Below are 15,150 nucleotides of genomic sequence, written 5' to 3'. Positions count from 1 at the left end.
TAGGACTGACCGGTTTGATCGCCTTGCAGTCCAAGGGACTCGCAGGAGTCTTCTCCAGCACCAGAGTTCAAAGGTCTCAATTCTTTGGCGCTCAGCCTTTCTTATGGTCCAACTTTCACTGCCATACATTGCAACTGGGAAGACCATAGCCTTGACTATACGCACTTTTGTTGACAGGGTGATGTCTCTGCTTTTTAGTGTGCTGTCTAGATTTGCCATGGCTTTCCTCCCAAGGAGCAAGCGTCTTTTAATTTCTTGGCTACAGTCCCCATCTGCAGTGATTTTGGAGCCCAGGAAAATAAAATCTGTCACTACCTCCATTTCTTCCCCATCTATTTGCCAGGAATATATCTTCCTTGCTTCCTAGCTAATAAAGAGAGAAAGAGCCTGTGGCCTAGGGGTTAAAACAACTGCCTAAAATATAATTAGCCCAGGTTCTAATCTCAAATAAAGGGTATGACTGACTGATGAGAACAAAATAAGTCCGAAATGGCCATATCAACCTCCCTAATTCTTTATTAGCAATTTGAATAATTTACACACACACACACACACACACACACACACACACACACACACACACACCCCTAACCCAAGGCCATCCACAGGCAGTAGTCACAGCAGTGACAGCTCATATTGGGGCCTAGCAAGGTATTCTAAATACTTAACAAACACTTAACACATATCTCCCTTGCTTCTCAGCCAACAAAGCGAGAAAGAGGTTAGAACAATTGCCTAATGTGCAATCGGCCCAGGTTCGAATCTCAGAAGGTTATGGCTGACTGATGAGAACAAATAAGTTTGAAATGGTCATATCAGTCTCCCTTTAATTCTTTGTTAGCAATCCCCCCCCCAAAAAATACACAAAATATGAGCTGTCACTGCTGTGACTACTGCCTGTGGATGACCTTGGGTTAGGCTGAAACAGGAAATAAGATTTATCCCGTGTTTGGGGCCTAGCAAGGTATTCTAAATACTTAACAAACACTTAACATATACATATACATATACATATACATATACATATACATATACATATACATAATCAGCCCAGGTTTGAATCTCAGATAAAGGGTATGACTGACTGATGAGAACATAATAAGTTTGAAATGATCATCTCAGCCTCCCAAATTCTTTATTAGCAATTTGAATAATTTACACAAATAATGAGCTGTCATAAGTTGACTATATCCTGTGGATAAGCCTTGAGTCAGGCCAAAGCAGGAAAGAAAGAGTTAATTAGCAAGGTGCATTCAAAAAAAAGCCTTGACAAATTCTTAACACACACACACACACATATATATATATATATATATATATATATATATATATATATATATATATATATATATATATATATATATATATACATACATACATGCAAACTTCAGAAGATAGAACATTATATATCTTCTCCAACCTGTACACAACTCCACTTCAAAAGTTTTGCCCTAAGCATTCCTGGAACCACAAGCCTTCAACAAATAATACTGTCCAGAACCCATCTTGATTTATCCATTTTTTCTTTCCAAAAGTCTCTTTCAGGACACCTCTGGTTCTTTGCCAGCACAGAATCAATCCTTTTTAATTTTCCCTATTCTCCACTGGATATGTGCAGAATAGGAGTTAGCCATGGGCTGAAACATACCGTCATAGAGCTATTTTGGCCATTGAGCAGGTAATGATACTTGGATTACCTTGTCTGTGCTGGAAATCTAAGCAGCGATATGTCTGGTAATACTGGAAAAGATATTTCAAGGATGTTCTACTAATGTGGGCTATACTGGGGAGTCAAAAGCTGCCAAAAGAATACTGCTGCTAAGAAAATTGCTTTCATATGCTCATGAAGTCATCAAGAATCCATCTCAATTTTCAGGAGATGGTTTGGTTTCCTTATGATACTGCCAATTTAATCCTCTCTGTAAGAATTCCCTCAGCAACATCTTTTTTTTTGTTTTTTATGGTGCTATTGTATACTGTGCTGACATTTCAGTGAACTTTTAGCCAAAAGAAAAAAGAAAAAAAAAGGCAAGCTCTTTGCCTTGTATATTTACATTTAGGGGAGACTGTCAGGCCATCCACAGATAGCCAGCAACCTCTTGGAAGAAAGAGAAGAAGAAATTACCAAAGGGAAAGGCGTTCTGGGGCTCATTTCCTGAATTTCCTTTGTTTATTTTTCTTTTTGTTCTTGAATTTCCTTCCTTTCACTCCCAGTGGAATGGGAACTCATGTAGTCTATTAGCAGTTCCCTCCCTCCCATCCAGGACATAGCACAGAAGCGTTGCTTGAGCAGGGTCCATAAGATTATCTGGGACACTTCACATCCTCTTCACGACCTGTTTTCCTTGTTACCTTCTGGGAGGAGGCTTTGTGGTAACCCAAGCAGAACATCCAGATTCAGTCATAGTTTAATTCCATCCGGTATTAAACTTGTGAACTCTCAAGCTTCCTCCTTCTATTATATATTCAAGATGGACAGTGTTTAATATTTATTTGTTATGTTTATGTAGGGGTGTGGGTCTATACATATGTTGTATATAGTATGTTTAGGTGTGTGTCATGTATGTGTTTACTTTGAGAGTAGGCAATTAAATTTCATTTTTGATGGGTGCCTTTGTGCCCACAGTAAAAAAATGACAATAAACCGTGCCTTATCTTGCCTTGCCTTGCCTTGCCTTGCCTTGCCCTGCTTCACCTCACCTTACCTCACCTCACCTCACCTCACCTCACCTCACCTCACCTCACCTCACCTCATCTCATCTCATCTCATCTCATCTCATCTCATCTCATCTCAGGGACTTCTGTGTCTTCTGGATGGTTCCAGAGAGCAGTAAAATATTAAGAGTGTTTTAGATCTGATGGGTTGGAATGTTCACTCAGTGTTTAATAGGAGCTTAAAAGCTAACCCATCCCTTTTGTTTTCTCCACTTCATGTATAAGTAGTCCCCAACTATTGACAATAATTGAGCCTGGCAATTACAATGTAAGTTACAAAGTGCCCAATTTTACAATCATTAAGTGGATGCAACAGTTGTAAAGTGATCTCATGTTTTGCTATGGACCAATTTTGCTGGAAATGGCAAAAACATTGTAAATCTCAATCATATGAGGGCTATAAATGTGAACTGTTGGCCTAGTGCCAAAAATGTGGACACGTGACTGTAAAGAGGTTGGCAGCTGTTAGAACTTCAGAACGAGATCATAAACTACCAGAGGACTGGAAGAGAGCTGATGTAGTTCCCATCTTCAAAAAAGGGGAAAAAATAGATCCAGGAAACTACAGACCTATCAGCCTGACCTCAATACCTGGGAAGATTCTGGAAAAGATAATCAAACAACAAATCAGCGAGCACCTTGATGTAAACAAAGTCATCACTAAAAGTCAACATGGGTTTGTCAAAAACAGATCATGCCAGACAAATCTTATTACATTCTTTGACCAAGTGACAAAATTAGTAGACTAGAGGAACGCTGTAGATATAACTTACTTGGACTTCAGTAAGGCATTTGATAAAGTAGATCACAACCTACTACTTGATAAGATAGAAAAATGTGGGTTAGATAGCATTACCACCAGATGGATTCGTAGCTGGCTGACAGGCCGTACTCAGCGTGTGGTCCTCAATGGAACCGCATCTACATGGAAGGAAGTGTGTAGTGGGGTGCCCCAGGGCTCTGTTCTGGGCCCAGTGCTCTTCAATATCTTCATTAATGATTTGGATGAGGGGATAGATGGGGAACTCATCAAATTTGCAGACGACACCAAGCTGGCAGGAATAGCCAATACTCCAGAAGATAGGCTTAAGATACAGAAGGATCTGGACAGACTCGAACACTGGGCACTATCTAACAAAATGAAATTCAATGGTGAAAAAAGTAAGGTTCTACATTTAGGCAGGAAAAATCAAATGCATAGGTTTAGTATAGGTGGTACCTTGCTCAATAGTAGTAACTGTGAGAGGGATCTTGGAGTCTTAGTAGACAATCACTTCAATATGAGCCAGCAGTGTGCTGCAGCTGCCAAAAAAGCCAACACAGTGCTAGGCTGCATCAACAGAGGGATAGAATCAAGATCAAGTAAAGTACTAATACCACTTTACAATGCTTTGGTAAGGCCACACCTGGAATACTGCATCCAGTTTTGGTCACCACGATGTAAAAAAGATGTTGAGACTCTAGAAAGGGTACAGAGAAGAGCAACCAAGATGATTAGGGGACTGGAGGCTAAAACATATAGGGAACGGTTGCTGGAATTGGGTATGTGTAGTTTAATGAAGAGAAGGGTGAGGGGTGACATGATAGCAGTGTTCCAATATCTCAGGGGCTACCACAAAGAAGAGGGAGTCAAGCTATTCTCCAAAGCACCTGAAAGCAGGACAAGAAGCAACGGATGGAAACTAGTCAAGGAGAGAAGCAACCTAGAACTAAGGAGAAACTTCCTGACAGTTAGAACAATTAACCAGTGGAACAACCTGCCTCCAGAGGTGGTGAATGCTCCAACACTGGAGGTTTTTAAGAAGAGACTGGACAGCCATTTGTCTGAAATGGTATAGGGTTTCCTGCCTGAGCAGGGGGTTGGACTAGATGACCTCCAAGTTCCCTTCCAACTTTATATTATTATTATTATTATTATTATTATTATTATTATTATTATTATTATTATTATTATTATTATTATTATTATTATTATTAAATAGCTTTTGGAAGTTTCACCATAAGTTTGAATGGCTAAATGGTCAGTCATAAGTTAAGGAGCATTTGTGTTAGTGATTACAGAAGCCATTGAATGAGCAGAACTGAAAAAACATAAACTCCTAAAATGACAGCAGAAGTAATATGATGTAATTTGGCTTGCCTTGTGCTCAACAAGCACTTTATTTTCATAGCACCATGTAAAGATCAAAAACTGAAAGGTTAGTGAGTTAATAGGTTTCCTTCCCTCCTTTCGTTGACCTTTCTGTGGTGGATAAATACCCCTTTTATTTCTCCAGGCCTTTTAACTGGTTACATGGCTCATCTTAAATCAGTTTTAGATCAGCTATTAGGCTGTTCATCTGTTTTATCTAGTTTTTGCCCCTTTTCCCTATGTTATGATTGTTTTAAGGGTATTTCTTTGCTTATGATAACCACCAAATGAACTTGATTAGATGGGACTCAAATAACTCAAGTTAAATAGATAATATAGGATCATATATAGATTTGTAAAAAAATATTGGAAATCTGCAAGATAATGTGCAACACCAAGACTAGAATTAAAATAAATAAAGGTATCTTTGCAATAAATGAAATAGCAGAGCAATGTTTCCCCATCTATACACTGGCTAAAAAAAACAACAAGATTCCAACAAATAATATCAGCTATTTATTCATTCAAACAGGCTGGCAAATTTTCTGGTTTGTTTCACTGATGCTATTCTCTAAAACACCAGAGAATCAGTCCATATTCTGCCAGACAGAGAAACTAGAAGTGTTGGTATTTACGCTTCAGCATTATTGCTACTCACAGCGATGTATAAGTGATACACTAGTGGCTTTATCCAGAACTGACAACTAAAGGAACAATCTCTGGCTTCTTGTGGAGCTGAGCAGAATCTTTCCACACACCTTAATCAGCAGCATTGGGGGGGGAAAAAGTAGTGACCTTATCCAACAATTTCTTGTTTGTTGTACTTAGCCCTTTTCCATCCTCAAAGGATTAAATGAACCTCTCACCAACTGGATGGCCCTTATAAACAATATAAACATTTAAAGAAGGGCAGAAATGCAGACTGTTTGAACAGCTCTAAGCAGATGGCATGAACAGCAATGACATAACTCTGTCAAGGGAAGTCTTTGCCCTTTCCTTCACCCTTCACAAAATGGTGTGTTGATGAATAAGGTATGATACTTGGCTTGTGAATTAGTGTGTAAAGTTCAAGTTCCCAGAGAGGGGAAATTACCTCTGTTCTTCTTTTAGAAAGCTTCTTGTGTCTTTTTTATATATCTCTGTTGGAGAGCAAAGCTTAGAATATAATTAAGAACTTTGAAGGCACTTCCTTTGTCGTCTCCTGTTTTATTTGGTAAAATACATGTTGCAAGGTAATTCTAATCAAGCATTTACAGTATGCTTTGGAAGAACACTTTTTGTAAGAACATGTAAACTGTAGCCTCTCCCTCCGCTTTATGACAATGTCCAGCTTCCTTTTCACACTCTTATACAATCCTAAGCATTCATTCATCTTCGTTCTGAGAAAACTGAAGGCATGCATGCAGTGCTTTTTTTGTAAAAGAAAAAGGTGCCGGAACTTACACATGTCATACAACCTGCCTTGCCTACCCTACAAGGTTCCATTCAAAAAAGGTGCCGGAACTCCGTTCTGAGCGTTCTATGACAAAAAAAGCCCTGCATGCATGTAAAACCATGCATTTGTCCTTTTGGTTGTTTCATTTTAGATTCCTAAATTTGTATGACTGCTGGTGGTTTGTAAGTATATAAAAAATGCAATACTTTTTTTAAAAAAATCATAGCACCAAGCCAACACTAATATTAAAATAAAAAATAGCCAACAATAATCATTATTCCTGAAGTTAAAGCAACTTTCCATTTAAACAAAAAGAAAGAAAAGACCATAGGAGAAAATACTTTGCATGACTAGCAAAATGATTTCATAATAAGCAAGTAGTGAAAGATTCAATTTGTAAGAAGGATAGGCAATGTTTGACAGATTGGGCTTATATCGTTAACTTTCCCAATGCCTTCAAGAAGCCAATACTGTACAATATATTAAGCAAGGGCTGCATTGACCCAGTTACCTCTTCTTATATTTGAAGGCTTTAAGAATGGGAAGAAAACATTTTTCATTCCCCTTCGTATTCCTCTGTAAAAGGCAGGCAAAGTCGTACCACTATTTTGAGGGCCACATGGCTAAATTTTACTGGCATCATTTTCATGGCATTCTGGAGACCTTCTACTCTCATTACCACCCTTAATTTCCATGGAAAAAAGGGCAACCAGCTGCCTGATTAGCAGTGTGATCTTGGTACTAATTGAAGACTACAGCACATGGAACCTTTTTCAGCTCTGTAAGAGTCCTTTTAAAACAGGGGTGGCAATTTCATGTGATGTGTCGCAATGTCACATGATGTGTCCTTTTAAAACAGGGGTGGCAATGTCACGTGACGTGTCAAAATGTATCACAACTTTTTCTCCATTGCCGGCAATGGGGTGGGTGCAGTTTCAGTATGATGCATCCAGCCTGCGGGCCTGCAGTTTGACACCCCTGTTTTAAAAACATATTAAATGAACATAGAAGAATAATTGTATTCCATGTGAAGACCTGAATTTTCCTTAGTAGTTTGAAAGATAAAACTATTTCAACTATTTTTTACCAGAATGAACTCATCTTAATGCAAATGCATTCTTGAGGTCACTAGCTTTAAATAACAATCAAACAGAAAACAATAAAGGTGCATACATATTTTTCTTAAAGGCTCAGAATAGCTTTATGAAAAGAAGTTATCTTGCAATTTTTCATCGTTCATTGATTGGACAGGAAAGACATTACTTTCTGATGGGATTCTTGCCCTCATTTTTGTTAGGAGGTGGGCAAAGTGTGACTGTAAGTGCCCTATATTATGCATTCATCTATTCAAAACAGCCTCTTTGATTTACAACACTTGAATGTTCCTTCAAGAAGCATTTCCTGAGAAAATTTTGGTCCAGCACTGAACTGCAAAATAAGATTTTCTGGAATACAGTTCCGATATATATTTGGATCATATCAGGCAACTGATGTTAATTGGGGTAAATGAAAATTAGTCATGTGAGGTGAATTGGCAGACATAAATAATTTTTATGGGACTACTATAATTTAGGAGAAGTCAAGTTTATTATTTTCTATTACGTTTTTTTTAAATCCTTTTGATATTTTCTAAATCAGCTTCCCCAACCTAGATACCCTCTGGATATATGGATTTCTCCCAGAATTCTTAACATTATTCATAATAGTTTAGGAACTCTTTAGCTGAAATCCCAACCTTGGAGAAGGTTGGACAAAAGGACAAAGCAAGCAGGAGGGATGTGCATCTATCAAAATTGAATTAGCAAATGAATAATTTATTCGTGCACATCAAAAAAAAATAGTTGGATGGCTACCTTAGTCACCATGTTGCTTCTGAATCTAAAAGTGATATCTGAATCTAAAAGGATGAACTCATGTGGAAGACAGCTTGAGTTTAGTAACATGACAAAGAGGCTGGAGTCAGCAGTTCAGAGGAAGTTCTCTGCCACTGCTTTTTGTGAAATTCTCTGGTGTTTTCAAAGTGAAGCCAGAATTGTTTTGATATGTAATGTTTTCATAAAGAAATACTTTCTCTTTCGGAATACAGGAAGAAAAGGGAAAAACTTGGGTCTCTGAAATAGCCACTTGCAGTCAGCTATTTATAAGAAATGGTCCTAACAATTAAATTGTTCTATTCGAGACAAGATTTTTTTCTCTCTTCAAAAGGATGTTGACAGCCTGTCATCATTTCAACTGTGTGGTGACTTCCTTACATTTATCTCAAGAGCAAAAAAATTTAAAAAAAGAAAAAGAAAGGAAAATCCTTTTAGCTATAGGAAAGAAAAGGGAAATACTTTTAAATTCGAGTACTAAAAAAATCCAGAAAGAATGGAATAAAACCTTGAAAAATATCATGGGAACACAAAGGTATCTTAGCAACCATTCAATTTTCCACGTTGGGAAGATTTGATGAGAAATTTACTTATCAAATGCAACTTAGTGAATAATTATAAAAAGTAGGAGGTGTTTGGGGGGAAAGGAGAAAAAAAATGAAAGAAAAAGTACAAAATCCAGTATAGAGATCCAAATAAAATAAACCATTCAGTCCAAATCAATCAACATAATATATTAGAGAGAAAAGGATCTGAGATTAAAAAAAAATCAGATTTCTTAGTTCAAAGTGAGTGGTGGCCAAACAGTTGTTGTTAGCTGTGAAGTCGTGTCCGACCCATCGCAACCCTATGGACAACGTTCCTCCAGGCCTTCCTGTCCTCTACCATCTTCTGGAGTCCATTTAAGCTCACGCCTACTGCTTCAGTGACTCCATCCAGCCACCTCATTCTCTGTTGTCCCCTTCTTCTCTTGCCCTCAATCTTTCCCAGCATTAGGCTCTTCTCCAGTGAGTCCTTCCTTCTCATTAGGTGGCCAAAGTATTTGAGTTTTAGCTTCAGGATCTGGCCTTCTAAAGAGCAGTCAGGGTTGATCTCCTCTAGGACTGACCGGTTTGATTGCCTTGCAGTCCAAGGGACTCGCAGGAGTTTTCTCCAGCACCAGAGTTCAAAGGCCTCAATTCTTTGGCGCTCAGCCTTTTTTATGGGCCAACTTTCACTGCCATACATTGCAACTGGGAAGACCATAGCCTTGACTATACGCACTTTTGTTGAGAGGGTGATGTCTCTGCTTTTTAGAGTGCTGTCTAGATTTGCCATGGCTTTCCTCCCCAGGAGCAAGTGTCTTTTAATTTCTTGGCTGCAGTCCCCATCTGCGGTGACCTTGGAGCCCAGGAGAAGAAAATCTGTCACTACCTCCATTTCTTCCCCATCTATTTGCCAGGAATTGAGAGGGCCGGATGCCATGATCTTGGTTTTCTTAATGTTTAGTTTCAACCAAACTTTTGTACTCTCCTTCTTCACCTGCAACAAGAGGCTCTTTAGTTCTTCTTCACTTTCTGCCATTAGAGTGGTATCATCTGTATATCTTAGGTTGTTGATATTTCTCCCGGCAATCTTTATTCCAACTTTTGATTCATCTAGCCCTGCCTTTCTCATGATGTACTCTGCATATAAGTTAAATAGGCAGGGTGACAGTATACAGCCTTGCCGGACTCCTTTCCCAATTTTGAACCAATCAGTGGTTCCGTGTCCAGTTCTCATTGTTGCTTTTGGCCCACATATAGGTTTCTCAAGATACAAATAAGATGGTCTGGTACTCCCATCTCTTTAAGAACTTGCCTCAGTTTGTTATGATCCATACAATCAAAGGCTTTAGCGTAGTCAATGAAGCAGAAGTAGATGTTTTTCTGGAACTCTCTAGCTTTCTCCATGATCCAGCGTACGTTGGCAATTTGATCTCTAGTTCCTCTCTCTTCAAAATCCTGCCTGTACTTCTGGTAGTTCTCGATCCACGTACTGCTGGAGTCTAGCTTGTAGGATTTTAAGCATAACTTTACTAGCATGAGAAATGAGTGCAATGGTGCGATAGTTTGAACATTCTTTGGCACTGCCTTTCTTTGGAATTGGAATGTAAACTGATCTTTTCCAATCCTGTGGCCACTGTTGAGTTTTCCAAATTTGCTGGCAAATTGAGTGTAGCACTTTTACTGCATCGTCTTTTAAGATTTTGAATAGCTCAGCTGGAATACTGTCACCTCCACTACCTTTGTTGTTGCTCAGCTTTTCTAAGGCCCACTTCACTTCACATTCTAGGATGTCTGGCTCGAGGTCAGTGACCACCTCATTGTGATTATCAGGGACGTTAAGCTCATTCCTGTATAGTTCTTCTGTGTAATTTTGCCACCTCTTCTTAATATCTTCTGCCTCTGTTAGGTCCCTGCCATTTTGGTCCTTTATCATGCCCATTTTTGCATTAAACGTTCCCTTCATCTCTCCAATTTTCTTGAAAAGATCTCTGGTCCTCCCTATTCTATTGTTTTCTTCTATTTCTTTGCACTGTTCATTTAAGAAGGCATTCTTATCTCTTCTAGCTATTCTCTGGAATTCTGCATTCAATTGGGCGTATCTTTCTTTTTCTCCTTTGCCTTTTGCTTCCCCCCTTTCCTCAGCTATTTGCAAAGCTTTCTCAGACAGCCATTTTGCTTTCTTGCATTTCTTTTTCTTTGGGATGGTTTTAGTTGCTACCTGTTGTACAATGTTGCGAACCTCTGTCCATAATTCTTCAGGCACTCTGTTTATCAGATCTAATTCCTTAAATCTATTTGTCACCTCTATTGTATATTCAACAGGAATATGATTTAATTCATACCTGAGTGGCCTAGTGCTTTTCCCTACTTTCTTCAGTTTAAACCTAAACTTTGCAATGAGAAGCTCATGGTCTTTGCCACAGTCAGCTGCTGGTCTTGTTTTTACTGACTGTATAGAGCTCCTCCATCTTTGCCTGCAGAGCATATAGTCAATCTGATTTCTGTGTTGACCGTCTAGTGATGTCCATGTATAGAGCCGTCTCTTGGGTTGTTGGAAAAGAGTGTTTGCTATGACCATCATATTATCTTGACAAAATTCTATCAGCCTATACCCTGCTTCATTTTGTACTCCAAGGCCAAACTTGCCTGTTATTCCAGTTATCTTTTGGCTTCCTACTTTAGCATTCCAATCCCCCATGATGATAATGACGTCATTTTTTGGTGTTAATTTTATAAGGTGCTGTAGGGCTTCATAGAACTCATCAATTTCATCCTCTTCTGCACTGGTGGTTGGGGCATAGACTTGGATTACTGTGATATTGAATGGTTTGCCTTGGATTTGAACTGAGATCATTCTGTCATTTTGAGTATTATATCCCAGTATTGCTTTTCCTACTCTTTTATTGACTATGAAGGCTACTCCATTTCTTCTGAGGGTTTCTTGCCCGCAATAGTATACCTGATGGTCATCTGAATTAAATTCACCCATTCCTGTCCATTTTAGTTCACTGATTCCTAAGATGTCAATGTTCAGTCTTGTCATCTCTTGTTTGACCACGTCCAGCTCTCCTTGATTCATGGATCTTACATTCCAAGTTCCTATGGAGAAAAAATCTTTACAGCATCGGACTTTCCTTTCGCCACCAGACACATCCACAGCTGAGCATCCTTTCGGCTTTGGCCCAGTTGCTTCATTCTTTCTGGCGCTACTAGTACTAACCCTCTGCTCTTCCCCAGTAGCATATTGGACGCCTTCCGACCTGAGGGGCTCATCTTCCAGTGTCATATCATTTTGCCTTTTGGTACTGTCCATAGGGTTTTCATGGCAAAGATACTGGAGTGGTTTGCCATTTCCTTCTCCAGTGGATCATGTTTTGTCAGAACTCTCTGCTATGACCTTTCCGTCTTGGGTGGCCCTGCACGGTATAGCTCATAGCTTCATTGAATTATGCAAGCCTCTTCACCATGACAAGGCAGTAGGGTTCATGAAATATCCTCAAATTGTGCTACCCAAAATCTAGGTGGCAAAATCAGCAATTTTCAGAAAGGCGATTTTCATTTGAATTGAACTGTTGGAGAGATTAAGGGTAGAAACAGAAGTTCATTGCTTTGTACTCAACATTAATCTCCAGGGCCCAGTCAAACATACATAAAACTTTCTTTTGCCAGTGACCATTACATGACCATAGGGCTTTTTGCAACCCATTGGCAGATCAAGAAAATCACTGCCCTTGACTCATACTTATATGTGGATGTGGGATATTTTATTCTGTTGAGAATCCCTGAGACCAGTAATTTGGCTAGCTGACCAGAGCCTTATTTAGAGCTGTAGCAGGGTAACTGTGTTCCTTTAGATCAGGGGTCTTCAAACGTGACCCTTTTATGACTTGTGGACTTGAACTCCCAGAATTCCTCAGCCCGGCATGATGGCTGAGGAATTCTGGGAGTTGAGGTCCACAAATCATAAAAGGACCAAGTTTGAAGACCCTTGCTTTAGATCAGTGTTTCTCAACATTGACAACTTTAAGAGGCGTGAACTTCAACTTCCTGGCCAGCTATGGAATGGGGGATTCTGAGAGTTGAAGTCCATGTGTCTTAAAGTTGCCAAGATTGAGAAACACTGCTGTACACATTGCTGACATGCATTTCCCAGAAATCAACAAAATCTGACAAATACTGAACTGTAGCAGGAGTTAAAGTTCAACAGGCTCTCATCCTTGTTGGATGATTACAGCTTCCACTCTCCCAGTCTAGAAACCTGGAGCTGCAGCAAGAGGCATCTACTGTGCTTTGCAAGGAGATCAAGTTCATGAGCAGAGCATCAAGTAAAAAGCTCTCTCTTGCAGCTTGCATTCAGTGATACCAAACCCTAAAAGTAGAGTTGCACATATTCATTTTGACTTACAGTCAGTTACAGACTCATTCATTGTGTATCTGTTTAGTTTTCTTTAAAGATATTGAAATACCTAGCCATGAGCAAATATATTAACTCTACATTTATACACGTACTGTATAGTACTTGAATTTGAAAGGTTTCTTGAAAGACAAAGTCTAAGAATATACTTTTTAAAGCTTCACTAAAATTCCAGTCTCTCTAGGTGGCACTGTTGAACTATACCAGAATATGAGGATTTACCACACCAGATCATATTTGACCAAACTAACTGGTGCCCACAGAAATTCTTCAGACAGAATTATGCTACAATTTATATGCAGAAAATAAAGCAATAGCAATGAATGAGAAAATCTAGAATGAACAGATCCAGAAAGAACAGATACATAGAAATGCTAAATACACGTGCTAAGATGATTTTAAGCATGTCTAAGCTCCAACAGTTGAGTGCCCTGGGCCAAATGGGTATTTCTCTCTCTCTCCCCCACACCTTTTCTAGGGATTAACTGGCATCTAGCTTTGCATTTCTCAAAGTTACTATGAGGTGGCAGAGTGTTATTAATATATTTGACATTATTGCCTAGGAAAATCTAGCTCCCAATATATCTCTCCTACCACCTTTTTTCTATATTCTATTACTTCCTGTTCTTTTATCTGAATGGACAAAATTTTCTTCAGTTTAGGAGATGGAGAGGCAGCTGTGGACCTTGTCCCTACACCTCCATCTTTGGCCATCCAAAACTCAGACTCCCCTCTCCTCTCCAGAGTCAGAATTACTGAACATATTACTCTCCATATGGACAAGAAGATGTCATCAACAGTGACAGGACAAACAACTTTTATATGAACAGATCAAACCTCACTGCTTTCTAGGAAATCAAGGTCCCAGATTTTCTCTACTAAGATTGGGAAAGATCTTGCAGCTAGGAGTCCTCCACCAGAGAACAGAATATTTGTATCATTTTGGTTTCACTGATTGAGTACTGTGACTCTGAAAACAAAGAGAGACCCAGTAGAGTTGAAGAGACTTAGGGCAGGTGTACTGTATTATTCCAGTGTGCTTGGTGATTCAACCAGAATACAGGAGCTAACCATAATGGGGGGATGGGGGTGGATAGCTCTATCCCTAGATATATCATATATCATATTTGTATGATTCTAAGTGATTCTGAAATTATATAACATTGATTATAATTCTTAAAACAAACAGTGATGGTGGTGAGACAGAGTGCCCCCAAACTGCCCCCCTGCCCCTGCTTCACCCCAGCCCGCAGGGCCACCCACCACCTCTATGGCCCGCTGCAGATTGCCCAGGCAGTCCAGCAGTGCCATGACAGCCACACCTTCTATCTGTGCCCCACAGCATCAACTATGGCGATGGGGCGCAAGGGCAGAGTCTTGTCCCCGCTGCCCAGCTGCCATGTCCTTGGCTGTGCTGCTCTGCAAGGCCCGCACTCAGGGGCGACTCTCCTCCGAGGGGGCTGCTATGGGGGGGAGGGCCGTGGGGGGAGGCGGGGTTGGGGAGACAGCACCTGTGCCCACAGAGAGGGCTCTGAGTGCTGCTTCTGGCACACGTGCAATAGGTTCACCACCACTGGTATAACCCATTATAGCCTACAGCTAGACTCTAGTGCAGGGGTGTCAAACTGCCAGCCCACGGGCTGAATACGTCATGCAGAAGCCGCGCCCACCCCATTGCCGGCAATGGCAAAACCGTCCCAATACATTGTGTGACATCATGTGACATCGCGGGTTTGACATGTCTGCGCTAGTGGCAGTCTGGTTTACAAAGTAACTGGATGACTAAATAATAAAATGGGCCTGTTTAACTTATAAGTTACCTTAGACTAAGTCTTAGTTACCTTAAAGTCAGAACCCTTGAAAGTTAGGAATACATAATTTCCTGACAACCTAATCAGGAGCAGATAAGGCACTTGCTGGGACAATCATAGAATTAACTGAGATGTTAGGAGTAGAGGAATTAACTGAGATGCTAGGAGTTGAGCTACTTCATTTAAAATTGCCATATTTGCCACAATATAAATATAAGTGTGGTGTGCAATGGCGCAAACTCTCTT

The sequence above is a fragment of the Vipera berus genome (genome assembly GCF_964194415.1).
Source record: "Vipera berus genome assembly, chromosome: 3".
NCBI lineage: Eukaryota > Metazoa > Chordata > Lepidosauria > Squamata > Viperidae > Vipera > Vipera berus.
The sequence above is the reverse complement of the archived record's forward strand: the minus strand, read 5'-3'. Positions refer to the sequence as shown.